Consider the following 17,725-nt stretch of genomic DNA (forward strand, 5'->3'; position numbering starts at 1 on the left):
CAGCACACATGCGTTGAACACTTCATTCCCTACACACCAACTATAAAGACAGCATTTTTACCCTACAAGGGAAAGTACAAGGCAAATGTTATGTAGCAATTGTTGAAATAAGAAATGAAGGGTGTTTCCACAACAAAACTGACACTTGAAGGAAAGACAGAAGGTATCTGGCATGGACACAGGAGAAATTAGTGAAATACAATAGAGGTGTAGAGATAAACCAAAGGACACCGAGAGAGGTGCAATCAATGATGTTAGGTGTGCAAACCATGTTAGGCCTAGGTGAACAACCAAAAATTTTGAGGTAAAGCCAAGATAATCTTGGGGACAAAAGAAACATTATTTGGGGCTTTGGGACTACTAACCCCAAGGACATCTGGAGGATAATTCAATTAATTATTAGGGGATATGCCTTTGGATATGTAAAGCACTCACCGATTTGAAGAACATTGTTATGGAAATTTAGACGACAAAGCAAAAGACGGAGGGATATTGAAGCTCCGGGCATAAAACAAGGTTGAGATAAGATTGGCATGGAAGACTGCTCAAAGGCAGAAAGGGCAATGTAACATGTTCAAAAGCAAGTACTGCTAATATTGCCCATTTTATACAATTAGAGAAAGCTCAGATTTTCTAAAAATATGTGCCACCCACAAGGTTATTTTTTCTGATTAGTGGTGAGGCTTTTCTTCCATTGGAGGATAGGCACTGAAAAGTAGACCATTTATACAACCTTTTCTTAACAATTCCACCTTTTAAAATCTTCTACACAACTTTTGAGAACCTATAATTATTGCCACAAAAATGTATAAATAGTTGTGTTTTTTTACACGTTTCAGCCGAAAATGTAAATAGGAACTTTGGATAATCTGAAATTGTTTGCTAAAAAGCTGGGAATATAATTTGTAATTCAGATAACAACAAATTGTACGTGTTCAGAAAAAAGCGCTAGGAATAATATTAAAACTTTTGTATGCCTTTGTTAAAAAATGTATGAAGTATTACAATTCAGCGCCAGTTGCTGATGAGGATGAAAGAAAAGATGCGTTACAATTAACTCACTTTCACGGGTAGTTCAATTTGGTGCGTCAAACCGAGCAATTAGCCCCTGAAAAACTGAGCAGGCAGAACATTTGCAAGGATGCCTCAAAACAGAAAAAAACCCGGAAGAACCCGAGAGGTCATTAGGAGTTTGCAAATAAGCAAATTATGTAGCTCTATTCTCTTAGCAACGGGTGATCGCTCAGTCACCGCCATGTGCAGCACACTGCGCCTTCTTTTGAATGGAAACATATCACACGCTCGGTCATTCATTAAGAGCGCTCATTAAACAGATCCCTCCGCTCATTATTTGTCAACGAGTAAACTGCTTTCCATTACCAGCAGCTTCTCCATTTTAGAAAGCAGCTGTTTTCTTGTCGTACTTAAACACCAATCGGGTATCAATTGGCACCCAGGCCTCACAGCAACTACATGCTTAATCTTAAACTTGATATCTCATGCTACTAAAAGTTTATGGATAAAACGTGTATAAGTTTAGTTTAGACACATGGGCAGAATCAGCAGAGGAGGTGACTCATCAGAAATCACCAGCGTCTTCCTCCAACTAGAAGCTGGTGGCCAGGTTTTATTAATTATGATTGTGCCAAGGAATTACCAGGCCTCTGATGTGTGTCGCTCTTACTTCATATTCTTCTGAAAGAGGTTTACATTCAAAACGTGCTCAGCTAACCAAGATCAATCCCAGTGCTCCACTGGTTTCAGTTTAAAGAAGTGAGTGACATAAAAACATATTTTACGCAAAAACTAGTCAAAACAAACTTCTGTCTCCACTTTATTCTAACAGCCATTAGATTCAGGAGTAGATTGTTTGTAAACACAAAATTGCTTTATAAAAGGTCATTTGATTTTTCCAGCTAAAGGTCTCTGGACATCCACATTTATCCCGAAAAACATAAGCGCTAATATGATCAACTCCCCGCACTACATGGACTCCTGTTCAACATGAGACGTCGTTAAAAAAAAATTGGTTTTTGAAATGTATTGGAGGGAGGAGGTTCTCACTCTGTCGTAGTTTCCATCTAGGACTGTCAACAAGAAGTTAGGATGCAGTTTATGATAGACAGGGTTAAGTGTGCCCTCTTGGAAATATGGCTCTCTGCCTGGACCAACCCACATACTTCCTAACAAGAGATAGCTTAACGGATGTTTCAGAAAGCACTCTATTATCTGGCTTTACCATATCGTGAAAACCGTCAGGAGGCTGGGTTGTCCTAATATTAAAGACTTGCTGTGCTGTCTGCTAAGGACAAAAAGTCAATTGTTCCTAAGTACTGGGCCCAACTATTCTAGATAGAGAACATCTGTCTCTGCCCAAACCTTCAGTAGGGACTTACTTTTAGTTCTGGTGTTAACCAAAACCTTTTGATTTTACTAAAACTATATGTATAATATGCTGCCCAATAGAGACTTTCGGCCAGCCATTTTCTCCTGCCCACTACAGCATACAGCATGAAGCAATGGGTTAGCCCAATTCAGCCACTGGCTAACTTCACTGTGAGTGATGGTTTTCTGCCCTTTCCCAAAGATTCATATCAGCATACAGAGTAGCTCCCTTCTTTGCGATTGAATAATGTGGCAATGTGTAGTTTATGAAACCCGAAACACTTTTTTTGCTTTTAGCCACTTGTTTTTTTTTTTATTGAGTAGGGACTGGCAGCTTCCCCCAAATTAAAGTTTAGCAAAAATCTTCACACAAAAACAAGCACTGAAAAAGCCAAGAGGTTGACAGACAACACCAGAACTATTGGCTTTGCCAATGCATGTTTCATTTATTCTTGCAATGTATGGAGTCATACTTCGACTGGTTCCCATACGCTTATGATTGGAGTCCACAATCCCAATTTATAATGGACTAAATGAATGTAATGCTTACGTTTCCAAAAACGAGAGCTCCTAAATTATATTCACGAGGTTGTCCATGTGGCTACATCAAACGTAATCCATCATGCAAGAATTTTTCTTGTGTTAATATTTCGCTATTCCAGTGTCCACATTCTGGAGACCAGCAATAATTTCTGCAGGATCCAAAATTGTAGAGGGGCTTTTGATAAATCTGTTATCATTAAGATGCCCATAACTCTTGTTATGTAATCGCAACATTCTTTGCAGCCTTAAAGATGTGGAATGTTTTGAGTGAACAAATGCATGAACTGTGAACAATATTTAATTTAAAAAAATGAGTGCTGGAGCCCAAAGATAGTCTTAGGAACCTGGTGCTGGCACTTTCGTAGTTTCCAAACAACAAGACTGGCTCGTATTGATTCCACCACCCACCACCCTACACATCCAGTCTCCTTACTTCACTTATCTAGATATTCTTATCTGGACAGTGTATTTCTGTCTTTCTTCTCTCTCTTCTTTCTCCCTGGTCTTCTTTTATCTCCCAAAGACTAATGATGGAAAATAAGTTGTGGTCCGCAAAAATGAGCGCCAATGCCCACCAACTGCATCCACTGGCATGAAGTAAGTCCCAATTCTGAGGTGTTATAGACAATTGCGTCCGATGTTTTAGATGTCTGTAAGTATATGGTATTTCTGTCAGACAAACTTTGTTAAAACGTAGCATAGCACTGAATATCGAGATCCTGGCTGTATAGATGGAAAGGCCTGCTCTTTTGTTTTGTCTGCTTTACACTTCGTAGTTTGTAGTCTAATGGTGTTCTGGCTTCTGGTGTGCCAAGAACCACCAGAGATTGTGAACTTGTCTGGAGGAAAAGAGGGGATGATGGTAGTGACAGCTTTTTAAATGATATAGCTGGTCTTGAAAATGTGCAGGCCAGAATGGTTTGACAATGAATTTGGATCAGGATGGGGGATGATGTGATCATATTCCTTCAGGCCCTGGATAAATCATGCTGTGCCATGTAGGATGCCTGTGTGGAGTCCGAGATGCCATGAAGTATGGCAATACCACCATCCAGAAGTGAGAGTATGAGGGCTTGAACCGCAGCTCTGAAGTTGCTTTCTAGAAGAAACAGTCTGACTTTCTCTAAAAGAGAAAGCTGCCACCATGCCATCTTTGTTTTTTTGACAATGTGTTCCTTGTAGGGTGAGGTTGCTATACAAATTGAATCCGAACAACTTGGCATTCGAGTAAAGTTGGAGTATGAAGCTGTCAAAATGTATACCACAGAGTCAGGTTTGTACTGTATCTTGTTTATTGTTCTTGGCAAATAACAAATTCTGTCTTAGTTGAGCTTCAGATAGGTGCTGGACATCCAGGGCTGGAAGACACTGGATGACTGAAGCCGAGGAGACTTTCAAGTAGAAATGTGTAACATCAGCATATTGGAGAATCTTGATGCAGTTATCTGTGAATAGAGCACAAAGCAGCTCCAAGGAAAAGTTGAAGGTGCCAGCCAGGAGACAGTATGGATCCTTGAGGACTCCCTAGGTGACAAACTGGTGTAGGTTGGAAAGGTAGAAGGAGAACCGGAGAAGGACATTGTTGGTGAATCCCATTCGAGACTCCTGGGTGTGTATGGGGGTGAGATTGCTGACTGTGCCGATGGCTGCTGAGAGGTCAAGCAATATGAGGAGGGAAGGCTCATCTTCATCTGTGGTGAAGAGGGCATCTTCTAAGATGTGTAGATAGTGGTCTCCATACTTCAGGCTGCTCCGAAGCCAGACTAGTAGTCATGCAGGAGATGGTTAACATTGATGCGATCTTTGAGCTGAACATAATCTGCTTTTGCAATGATTTTGCAGATGAATGGTAGGTGAGTCACACACCAGTATATGAATGATTGAATTTGCCCTTTTATCAAGTATTGTATACGTTTCTATCTTTTCACTCTTGGTGTGTGCAAATGTGCTTTTATGTACAATAGTGGCCAAATAAAGTTTTATTTGACTTGACTTGACAAGCTAGTAGCTTGTGCAGTCATCAGGGTCTACCATAGATTTCTTTAGAAGGGAGAGGATCTGCCAGACTTGAGAGCTTCTGTGAAGATGCCTTGAGTGAGGAAAGCCTTGACAATAGTATGAAGGGGTAAGAAAGCATCCATAGATCGCTTTGATGAAGAATGATGGTAAGACATCCTCTTCTTAAGAAGTGGCATTGCAGGAGCAGAGTAGGTCAACGAGATCTGAGAGATAAAGGGCTTTGAATGCAGACCTTTGCAGAGTTTTATAGGAAGGAGTGGGTGTAAGAGTTGAAGCAGACTTGATGTTGGTTTAGTTATTAAATCAATTATGATTTTATTTGATAGATGTTTTTATATTCTACAAATGAAATGTGGAGTGTTAAAGAATAGTGTTCTTGTAGTTCACGAACTGTGAATTTACTTTTATTTATTTATTTATTTAATTTATTTATATAAAAAGGTTTTATATAGCGCTGCTGGACCCAAGTATCAGAGCGCTTTACAGGATACTTAACACATCATGAAAAAGAAAATCATTAAACGACACAGTTTTATCATATACTAGGTGATAGAGTCCTCCAAGTGTAAAAGGAAAAGAAGGAATAGCTTTTAGAGAGCAAGTAAAGGAGAAGAGAGCTGTTGAGAAAGAAAATAGGGGGGTAAAGTATTTAGTTAGAGGGAGAAAGAAGGAGAGCGAGAGTAGGAAGAGTAATAGGAAGAGAGAATGTAGAGGGATGCCACGAGTAAGTAGGCAGATAGTTCATTAGGAATTAGGGACCCCAATATTTGTTATGAAGCAGCAGCTTGAGGTAGTTCTTGAAAAGCGAGAGTAGGAAAGGTAGTGTAAGGGAGAGTGTATAGGACAGCAAAGAGTAAATGGACCGATAGTTCAATAAAAATTAAGGACCCCAATATTTGTTGAGCAGCAGCAGCTTGAGGTTTGTCTTGAAAAGGGGGTAGGAAGGGTTGCAGCGAAGGTCTTGGGGAAGAGAATTTCAAATAGATGGGGCATTACCTGAGAAAGAACACAATTGAGTCTTTTTCTTTTTGGTCTGAGGGAGGATTAGGATAAGGGTGTTGGTGCTCCTCAAAGATCTAGTACATTCTGCTTTTTGTAGTTTGTCAGAAAGGTACGAGGGGGTGTTTTGGTGAAGGGCTTTGTGAGTGATACACGCAATCTTGTAGGTGGATCTGCCTTCGATTGGTAGCCCTACTTCCATGAACTATTACTCCAGCTTTTCCGTCTTGCTGGCTTTTAGAACAAATCGCAAGGAAGTGGATATAATTGCTCCAAATAAATTACTATAGCCTTAAATTTCCAATATGTCTAAAATGCTCAGAATATGGAGGGGAATACATCAAAGTTAATGACTGAATGATGCATTAGGTGATTGGGTTCATTGTGCGCATGTATGAATAAAAATGTTGTCTGTCCTGAAACCAACTGTCGATAGTTGGGTTGACTGGGAAAGTGTGGGTATTATTGGGATTTACATATTCTACTTACATTTGGGTTGGACTGTTCCAACAGTGTCTCTGATAGTAGCAGCTCAACACACTTTGCAAATGTCTGCTCCAAATTACATTATCTCTCCTATTTCTAAGAATAGTCTTGCTTCAGAAAAATACAACTTATCGCCTGCTTTAAACAAGATACAAAAAGGGACATAACATTGCAAATTCAGCTTCTAGTAGAAACTGGCAAATTGAGGGTATGAACATTCACAACCACTTTGAACCTAGACAGACTCAACAGATGTTAAACTACTTCTCCCATGCATGTAACTTAATGAGAATAATCTGCTTCAACACTGTTGCTGAAGAATAGTCTAATAAGGTTTTGCCAATTATCAGAAGCAAGCGACTAACCAGAAAAATGAAATTGCTTCTACTTTGAACCAGGCTTCAAATAGCTTTGAGCGAGTGGGGGAGAAAGTAAACCTGGTAGGCGTTTGAGGGATTGCTCCCCATGGGGAAAGTCTTAAATTTTCTTCCTTCTTTCCATCCACTCTTCTTGTATTTTTTCCATCCATCTGTGTTTTTTTCCATCCATCCTTCCTTCTTTTATGATTTTACTTCCTTACCTATAAATCCTTCCGTTCGTCCATTCCTTCTTTCTTTCCAGGCATCATTCTTCGCTCCATCCATTCCTCCGTCTCCATATCAATCAATCACCTATCCTTTTCTTTATCCACTCTTCTCTCCATCTATCTCTCCATCCTCCTTTCCATCAATCCATGCACCCATCCATAAATCCTTTCTCCATTCATCCTTCTCTCCACCTCTTCCTCGCTCCCTGCCTTTCACGGCAAAAGGTGGTATTTATGAGCTTCTTGGAGGCCAAACCCTCTAATCAAACTCAAAGGAGCCATAAACAGCTACTTAATATTTGACATTTCACAGACCTGCCTGGTGACACCAACCCGTCCCTCAAGGTGCTAAAGTGTGAGGGTTGGGTAATGACCCTATTGGTCAAAAGAATTATGGGCAACCTACGGCTCACAGATCCATGAGCATCTTACAGAGATCCCCTATACATGATCGGTAGGCTGACGTGCTGCACAGAGTAAAAGAAAAACAGATCTTTGCCTTAGATATGGAATTCCATTCAGACGTACTGGTCTGAATAGTTAGTGAAATATGGGTCTGAAATTGTCGGGCCGAGGTCCTAAGTCTGCGATGTGAGGAAAGCTGTGTAAGGCAGCTACAGCATCCCCATGAAGTGTTCCCCTGTGGTACCCCTGCCAGGGACTGTTCAGAGAAGGACGGGACAAGGATTCAGAAAGGGAAGTCCCTGAGTTGGACCAGGGCGCACCAGGTTTTCCTGAGTGGTTAAAAGAGAGTCCTTGGAAGAACATTAACAGTATCCATTCACTGAAACATATGCAACTGTTTTATATAACTTGACAAACAAATCTCATAGGAATAATGGGGGATACATGACTACAGGCTTTCAATTGACAATTTGGTCCAGAAACCGGGACAGAGGTGGAATAATGCTATTTGTAAAGGGTGCATTCGCCCATGGGCATGTTGGTACTGAATTATAAAGGTTTGTTGTTACCCAGCTCAATGGTACTTTTTGCTAAAGCACTCCATATGAGTGCATTTGTTTTCCAGCTGTCTCCCTCCTATACTTCTCTACCCATCCTCCACTTTGCTCTAGTGTTCCTCTCTCTCACCAGTGTGATTCTTGCCCACTCTCCCTGTGCACCATAGTCATCCATGTGCTTCTCCCTGCCAGCTCCACAACGCTGTTTCTTGCCTGTTTGCTCCCCCTTCCCCCCCCCCCCCCCCACCCCGGCTCTCACTCTATATCTATTCTGCCATCCGTGCACAGTTGTGTTGCTCCCTCACCCCTAGAGGGGCTTCTGTCCTCGGTCATCTGTGTCACATCTGTACCCCGTGAACTTTGTTGCTTCACTCCCCATTGCTTTGCCACTCCATACAGCTTCCCCCACTACTTTTTAAAAAAACTCTTTCCTTGTATTTTGTTTCTTTTTAGTAACTGATCCAATTTGAATCAGTAACTAGAAAGCAAAAAATAAATAAGCAGCTACATCAAATTGACAGGGATTACTTTTCACCCTTTGGCTGTGTAAAAAACGTATTTTTGCACCGCATTGCTAAAAACCACTGACAAAGCCAATAGAACACAAAGGAGAGACCTACTCACTATACCAATGCTTGTTTAGTGGTTTGACTGACTGTCACACACAGTGGTTGTCATTAGTCCATTGACCCAACAGACCCGGTTAGACATATGAGCAACATAAAAACGTAAACTTTAATGCCGCGGACCAATGATGAAAAATGTAGGGTGTGATCGCCCCAGTTTCAGCAGTGAGGGAATATGTGACGGAGCCGAAGGACACATGGGAGGAATGATGAGGACTAGCTGGAGTGCCTCCTCTATCAATAATGTGAGTGGGAGAACCGCTGATAAAGGGGAAAAGGGGACAAGGTAGAACTATCCTCAACTGAAACCATTATATCCTGATAAAGCGTTGAGGGTTGGGTTTACCCTTATGTCTTTTATTAAGTCTTCACATTTCCCAACATTTCCCGTTGCTCTACTCAAATGTCTAAGATTTGTTTACCAATCTTCTCATGGTGATGGTGGATTTGGCAATATTATTTATGACACGCAAATAAAATTCTGCCAATCCTAAAAATTAAACAAATTGCTTGTTATGGGTCGTCTCTGTGGATTCTGAGACAAGATCGATTTTTGGCTAATGAGCATGTCTGTTCAGGATTCTAACGTGCCAAATTGTCCACCACACATAATTTACAATGCTGTTCCTAAAATGGTATTCTACGGTCAGTCATAATTTGGACTTCCTTTCTCAGTCTGACGTCATGCTTAAATATGTTGTTGTAAAACATTGAAAGATTATATTAAATTAATTTCTCTCCTGGGTACTATTCAAACTGGTGAAATACAACCTGTTAGAGAAGTGGTTCTTAACCTTTCAATTTCTGTGGACCCCCACTTAATCATTACTGGAATTCGGAGGCCCCCACTGCATCATTATTGGAATCCAGGGTCCGCCAGTAATTATTGGAACATGGGGACACCAGATGACGTAAACCGTAAAAATATACAAAAAATACAGAAACAAGCATTCATCAAACAAATACACAAATGATAAAGTATTGTATTTAATTCACAGACAAATATAAAACATTTAGAAAATATTTTAACCCCTTCGATGCGGATGATGAGCTGAGCTCGTCATCAGCCACGGGGGGCGTGTGCGGATGACGAGCTGAGCTCGTCATCTAACGTGGCTTTTGGAAAAAAGCCGCCTAGGGGAAAAATAACCGCCGCAGCGATGCGGTTAATGATAATGGTGGGACTTTTGTGAATCAAACGGAGGCCAACCATTGCCTACACTATATTCTGTTTGATTCACTTGCACTGCTCCCATGAATCAATCTGAGGATGCCAATTTAATTTTTAGCCTCCAATTTCATATTACTTTACATTTACAGAACTTTTAAATGTTTCAATAAAAAAATGTGCTTCTTTAATAATCTGTTACTATCATTTTATTTTCTAAGCAGGCACAGATCCTCTGAGTAGGTGCTGCGGATTCCCAGGGGACCCCAGACCACAGTTTAAGAACCACTGAGAGAGAGCGCTGCCACCGAGATACCAAGCCAAGAGGTATCTTGGAAATTTAGAAAGCACTTACTGGGTAATGAAGCTGGACATCCCCACAAACCATGGCACAGCCTGGGTCTGGTGGTAGGTGGACAGTTGGAAAGGGAATAAAAACGCATCTGCATCTGTCAAGGGTGGTGTTGTCCTTGAACATTTGGTAGAGGATGTTGATCCACTACAATATTGTGGATCAAACTCCTGAAGTCCACCCTTCCTTCTATGGATCTATTATGATGCCATTTGGGCTATGATAATCAAATTAGCATCTTACAAGCTCCATCAGGCCCAACTAGTAGATCTTTTCCAATTATTTTATTTCCTAACTCTCGATATAGAATATTTCCTATGTTGTGCATGGCTGGAATTGTACCCTTCATAACTCTATTCTTGAGTACACAGCATTTTGAAAACTTCCAACCTCTGACAGAAAACCTCTTGGGAACCCACCTTATCTTTGCATTTCACTTCCTGAAGGGCACGGTTAAAGCTCTGGGGATCACTACTAGGATTTTGTTTCTTAATCAGATTCCTTTCTTGTAACCAAACTAAAACAGCTCAGCTCAAAGTATATCTTACCTATGGTTTTCCTCACCATGAATCCTTTCTCCCCTACAAAGAAACCCTTAAGATCAAATGGATTTCCTCAAAATCAACCAAGGGCAGCTTGCATAAGTGCGACAGAAGAGCCATAGACGTTTGTGCTCACTTTTTGTGACCCTGGACCACTTCGCAATTACATAAGGGGGACGCAAATGATTGTGCATCCCCTTATATAACTTGAGTCACACAGCAATGTATATTTTATGCCAGCATGGTCCCAAGAGGGCATTCCCTCATTTGAATGGGACAAAAGAAGGAATATTTCTACCACTGTGCCAAATTACATAGGTGGGTGTGGGGCTAAAGACATTGGGAGATTCACCAACTGAGTGGCACATATTAAATAGTTCGCAATCAATATGCACACTCACGATGACCTTTGGATTAAGGACATCCCTCCCTAATTTCCTGCCAAGGTTCGTGCAGTGACACACTGCACCCACCTGTGGGAGGACTATGCCCACTTGCACTCCCAGTTTTGAATAGAAATCTTTATTTGGTTGATAAATTGACATATGAGTTACAATATCAGTATTGACATTTCTCCTCTGTTTCACTTGCTAAACAAGCATTGAAAATGCAATAGGTCTCACCCTTGATTAAGTTAAAGCCATTTGCTTTGCTACTGGTATTGTATAGCAAAGGAAATGGCTTTAACTTATGGATAGGCGAGACCTATTGCATTTTTAATGCTTGTTTTCTACAGCGCGAACACATTCCCCAAGAACGTATGTACAACATACTCTTTGCACGGTTAGAATAATTTTTAAAAAGTACACAAGTAACCAACCATGTCTCATCTAGAATTCACTGAGTTCATGTTGGTCAGGTGATGCATTCGAGGTGACAGCATTGAGCAGATCCATTAACAGTTAACTCGTCCAAGCCGGACTTGTCCTTTGGGGAACGCACCGTGTGAAGTTTTCCTCTGCTTCCCCTCTGGCTCCCAGCCAGGGCACTCTCTGAGAGAGCCCTCCCCGTGGCCAGCGCTGCCAATTGAGTGAATTAATTAAACAGTGCCAAGCCTTTTCATCTAACGGTGTGGCAGAGGGGTCAGGGGCAGACCTTGATAGTCTCAGTGCATCCATGGGGGTGGCGTTTTCAGAGATCTATCGTACGTCTTCTCTGCATCCGTTTTTTTAAGGGCAGTTTTTTTAATTACACATAAGTGTGCATTTTTGAAAGAAAGCAGCCTGGCCCCTGAAGCTCCCAATTGATGGTGACAGCTGTCCGTCTCACCCCAGACCTGCTCACGGCTGAAGCCGCCTCTTTGGGTAGGTTACCATTTGCTAAGCCTGGGGGCACCACAGGGAGACTCGAGATGTGCGTCCGGCACCGAGAATAGGGCAGGTTCTTCAAGGATGAGTTTTGTTTACAGACCCCTGAGCTGGCAGGGCGTTCCACGTCATGAGGAGGTGTACAACTGTCTGCGAGTTATTTCTGTTTATTGGCGGCACGGTAGACGGCGAGATGCGAGCTGGGCGCAGTACGCCCTTTTTGACCCCTCTGAGCCGGCTTGAAAGGAGTCCTGGCTTCGGGTGTAATTCGAAGAAAGGTATTGTGTCCCGTATAAGAGACGCCCGACTCGGACTGTAACATGGAGGTCTCCGTTAAGCAGTGGCTCCCGAGGCTGGCTGCAGGCTAGCCGTCTCACTGACCACAGCCTGCACCCTTGGGCAACACCATGACGTTAAACCTCATCTCCTTGCTGTGCAGGAACATTGTGCAACTGTGGCTGCTCCAGAAGGCGAGGACAGGTGTGTCAGGCGTTCGTGGCTTTCTGGTTGTTTTTCTGCATTAATGTGTGGGTACTGGAGTCATTTCTTATGATGGACAAGATGCGGTATGATTAGCACAGCGACTTTTTGATTTGCAGTGTTCTCCTAAACTTTGACCAGCTGCTCTCGATTAATATTTCCTGCCACGCGGAAAGAATGCAATCGGATAAAAAGCCTGTTTTATACATGGTGTATTTCTTTTTTGCTACATTTGCTATTTTGAGACAAACTACAAGTTCGCAGCCAGAAACCTCTGCGGTATTTAATGACTTTTAGAACAAGAGCAGTACTGCAAAGGCAGCCGCATGTTTATGTTCGCATCTCGCTTTCAATTGAAGAGAAAGCGCAATGCTAAAATAAACACGCAGTTGCGTTTGCCAAAGCTGAGTGATAAGAAAAAAGTGTGTACCACCTAATGAGGGAGAGAGTGTCATGCCGCCGGTAAACGATCCAATCCCGGTGGGCGTGGCCAAAAGGAGACAAGGCAGCAACAAGGAGAGACTAGGAAGCCTCCTTTACAATCAGAAGCCAGCGTTTTACATGGTAGATGATGCCAGCCAATGAGAAAGATGGGCGGGCTTCAACTCTGCCTTTGAGAGCTTCGGAATCTGTATTGATTCCAAGAAGCTCTCGAATGCCGAAAGCAAAGCATGCGCTGCTTTCGGCAGACAAGACCTAAAAAAAGAGGCTGGGGTCTGTAGCCTGAATGTGTGCACTACATCAAGGAATAACTATGCACCTTTGTTTAAAGCATGTCACTATCTAAATTGCATAGACCTAACTCAGACATTCTCCAAGTCAGTGCATGAGCTCCAGACTACACTTCTTGGAACAGTGGTTGCATTCCTAGTAAAGCTGGTGCACTAAGAATTTTTGAGTCATCAAGTGTATGCCCTTTAGAGAGTACAATGTCTTAAAAACAGGTGCACAGCTCCGCTCCCGCACATCCATCCAGGATACAGCCTCTGGTCCGCTAGTAAAAAAAGACAGTGCAGTGGTTTCAAACCATGGCCTCTTCTTTTACTGATGTGCTCTTGCCAGTGAAAACACAAACTGTCAGAGTTTGCACTCATACTGGGAAGACAACATATTTTCCCCACATTCAGACAGAATGTCCCAGATATGAAATAGAGCTCCTAATTGCTAACACAGCTCCAGGGACCATATTACAGAAAATGTCCTGTGGTGCAATAGGTGTTTGAGCCCTTTGGGCACTTTGGTATAACAGAAGGGGCCAGCGAAGTTTCAGCGGCCCCTTCCATACTGTGGATTGTGCAGGTGAAAAAGCCCACGCAATCCCAGGGAGGGAGAAGCTCCATGCAAATAAGAGCAGACTATGCCTCTGTACCTGTGCTGTGTTAAAGATAAGGTTTCAGGAGGACACAGATCATCTGGAGGCAGCGGATTGTATGCTACACATGCAGTGGTGCACAGTCAGTGGACAATTGGTAAGCAGGGTAGGAGTATTGAAGTGTGGATGAAGTGTGGCTCACTGGTTAGAGGAGGCAGACCTGGAAGCAGAGGTCAGCCCGGGACCAGGGTTCAATTCCCAGCTCGGCCGGGTCTTGAGTCCTAAAATGTCCACGGACTCGACAATTCTCGCTCTGGTGCCTACTCGATTCACGGGTTTACACTCTGCGACTCTGGGCAATAGCTTGCTTAATCTCCACAACGGCCCCTCGCGGCGGGATGCCTGGCTTTCACCTTGCGGATACCCTGCCGGGGTTATCTCACAGGGGAATACCAGGCCGGGTTCCCTAAGCAAGCGCTTAGAAACCGCTCGGTGATTTGTGCTATATAAATTCCTGTACATTTACATATTCCAGGCATTACAAACCCTTCCCCCAGCACCTGGATGCAGTTACACACTGCTCCTGCTTGCAGGGGGAGGACCAATCCTCTCCTGGAGAGGTGCCGCTCTTTTTGCATTGAAAGACACCCTATCAGTTCTAAACAGCCGGCCCGTCCTTCAATTCTGTCCTCTGCCCCAGTGCACACTGGGGACAGCACATTTTTTTAATTTAATATTTTGCAAGGTCCCAGTCTGCATATGTGCACAAAATAGAGCAGTGGTTCCCAACCTGTGGTCCGTGGACCACTGATATCCATAAAGCCTCCTCAGGGGGTCTGCGACGACTTAGAAAATTAAACAATATTAACAGATTATTAAAGTGTATATAAACAAAAAAGATAAATGTACAATTACCTTTTACATGTACTGCAAATGTAAAGGAATTTGAAATTGGAGACTAAAAATGTAATTAGTATCCTCAGATTGATTTGTGGAAGTCTTGAAAGTGCATCAAAAAGAATATAATATGGATGATGAGTGGCCTCAATTGAATTTAGAAAAGCTCCAACCTTCACATTAAAATTACAATGTAGATTTGTTTTATTTATTTATACGTGTTTGAGATTTAAATAAAATGTGTCATCATTTGTGTATTTTAATGTTTTTTTTCAGTTCTTTTTTGTGTCATGTTTTGCAGTTCAAATCATCGGCTGCTAGTCGTGTGCTAGCAGTCATGACTCAGGTGTGTTGGGGGGAGGGGTACCCAGATTCCCATAATAATAAGGCGGGGGTCCCAGAGTTCCAGTATTGTTTAATTGGCAGTCCCCAGATTTCAAAAGGTTGAGAACCACTGAAATAGAGGATACGTCCAGTGCAGAGAGGGACAGTGTGCGTAATACGGGTCCAGGTGTTGAAGTCTGGCTTCATCATAGTATCTTATTTTCAAACAGCCCTTTACAAAAGTTAAACCTAGTAGACACTAAGCCAGAATTCATCAACGTTATCAGAGAAGAGACAAATGAAATGATACAGCGCTCAACAGATAATACTTCTCATCAAATAATATATATCATAATAAGAAACACAAACATATAACTGAACATGAAACAGAGCATCATGTAGCCAAACAGGACGTAACATAACTCAACCTTTCACCATTTCCGGGTCAAGATAAGGAGACTGTACTGCAAAGGAGAAAGACAATAGAGTCTCAGTACCTGCTAGGTGTTAAAATAAATCTATCCCCAACACTGATGATTGCAGGATGTGATAGCAAGCTGAATTTAAATATTGAGATCGAAGCTTTAGTTTTTATCTCAACAGCCGTACTCCGTATATTAATCTCAGCTGCTTGGAAAGATATTGAGGCTCCAACTTTCCAAATGTGGTTAAGTAGGCTGTTAGGAATGCATAATGTTGAAGCGGCACTTTATGAACACAAGGGTAAAAAAACAAGAGAAATGGGGTTGAAGATCTGGGCACCGGTGGCTGCCTGGAGGGCCACCAGATTATAGCGGGTTTTATGGTGGCTAGTAATGTCTTAGGGTAAATGTAATACTCTCGACCCTCGTTTTATCTTTTGTCTTTCATCATTATGCAGACATATTTTATTGTATTATCTCTCCCGATATCCTATGTACCAGGTTTTATCTTACATGCCTTCGGTTTAATGTATATGGTTTATTAAGCAACTGTTCAATGGTGCCCAACTCTATTTTATCAGATTTTAATTAATGGGATCTGATTAATTGATTATACACGTTCTTATCGTTTTTATAATGAATTTGTATTATTGAATGATTTGTATATTGTCTTTTATACTGTTTCTTCATGAACTCTCAATAAAAAAAATAAAAAAATAAAAATAAAAAAATAAAAAAATAAGGAAAAAAAATAAAAAAGAGTCTCAGTACCTGGAAACCAGTCCTTAATTCTTACTTGAGCATCCTTGAGAAACAAGGAAAATCTGAACTTTAATTAAGACCTCAATCCAGGAATCTCAAATCCAAATGGCGTACTCATTACTCCCTTGACGTAAGGCATTTATTAAGCTAAGCGTGTGGTGGTCTGCTGCTCCTCAGGAGGGAACTCTATGCTTGAACTATTTGTCTCTATGTTGACGCTTTTGAATTTGGAGGCCTGAAGGCGATCGGTGTGGTCAAATAACAATGGGTTGACTGAAGAGAAAAGGGGACTAGAAGAATACAAGAATATCACTGCTTGGCATCCTATGACTGTCTAAACTACACTCCTTCAATGGCAACACCAGCCTTAACTTTAAACACCAAAGAATCCCCTTTGGATCACTGCCTCTCCGGCTACAAATATTTTGTTATGAACATGCAGAATGGGTAGTCATAGGCAGGCTCCTTGGAAGGGTGGTGGTGTGGTTTCTTTTCGCACATCTTTTCAGAATCCATATTCAGCAACTCCCACTCTAATCAGAATACCAGTAAGTAGCATAAGAGAACAGAACTTGTTCACAGTACTCCCCAAATGTGAAATACTATTTTAGACCCTGGAGGTTTTAGGACAAAGACTCCAGCCATAAAGAACACTGGCAGGAGGTTAAGCAATATTTGGAAGGAGGTGGGTACTCTTATGCAGTTATTTAACTGTGGCAACCTGGTCAAAGAGTACTTGGCAGCAGGTACACAAGAAAACACTGGGATTGTAAATTATGTTTGCCACGCTAACCCAAACCACAATAATTCACTAACTCTCTGATGGGGCATAAAAACATAAAGAACCACATTTCGAGTTTGGAGGGAAAAGCCTCTCGCTTCTGGAGGAACCCTAAATAGGGAGTTGAACCCTTCAGCTGAAATTACTCCACATAGGATAGTACTGTGGAGGAAAATCAGCCAGTGAATTCTACTCCATATGTAGAGTTGACTCCAGAAATTGGAAGAATTTCAGCTCCTTGCAAACTCTTAATGAGGCCTCCAGTGGATTCCCTACAGGGCATTACAGGCAAGAAGAGGGACTCGAACAGCAGCTTACGCACTGCGTGCCTGCATGCTAGTGCAAATAATTTGATAAACCTAAATTACCAGCAAATCCTGTTGACCATAAAAGAGAAATGTGTGATGGTAGAGAAGAAGGACTTCCAAAGTACTGTCATGACAAAACCACTCTCTTTCCCAAGTGCAAAAGTAATCAGAAAAGTATTCATATAATCAAGTGCCATCCAGATTATCATTTAATGAAAAAAACAGTGTAGGCATTGGCTGACGTCTTGACAAAAACAATAGAACATACCACCTGAAAGAATATTCAAAACCAGCACACTTTAAACCAATGACAATGAGAAAGACCTGAATGAAAAAAGTGTAACCTACGAAATAGAAGTACAGACGTGGAGAAGTGTGGCTCAATGATTAGAGCGGCAGACCCTGATGCAGAGGTCTAGCCCGGGACCAGGGTTCAATTCCCTGCCTCGGGGGGTCTTGGGCTC

The 17,725-nt window shown here is 41.9% G+C and overlaps 1 protein-coding gene across 1 annotated transcript in view; it reads right to left on the reverse strand.

Moving 5' to 3' along the window:
- LOC147662058 (ninein-like protein) overlaps window positions 1–17,725 on the reverse strand; it is a 270,575-nt gene that overhangs the window by 175,301 nt on the left and 77,549 nt on the right. The window lies entirely within an intron of this gene.

This window comes from Lissotriton vulgaris, unplaced genomic scaffold, assembly GCF_964263255.1.
Source record: "Lissotriton vulgaris unplaced genomic scaffold, aLisVul1.2 SCAFFOLD_630, whole genome shotgun sequence".
In the NCBI taxonomy this organism is placed as follows: Eukaryota; Metazoa; Chordata; class Amphibia; order Caudata; family Salamandridae; genus Lissotriton; species Lissotriton vulgaris.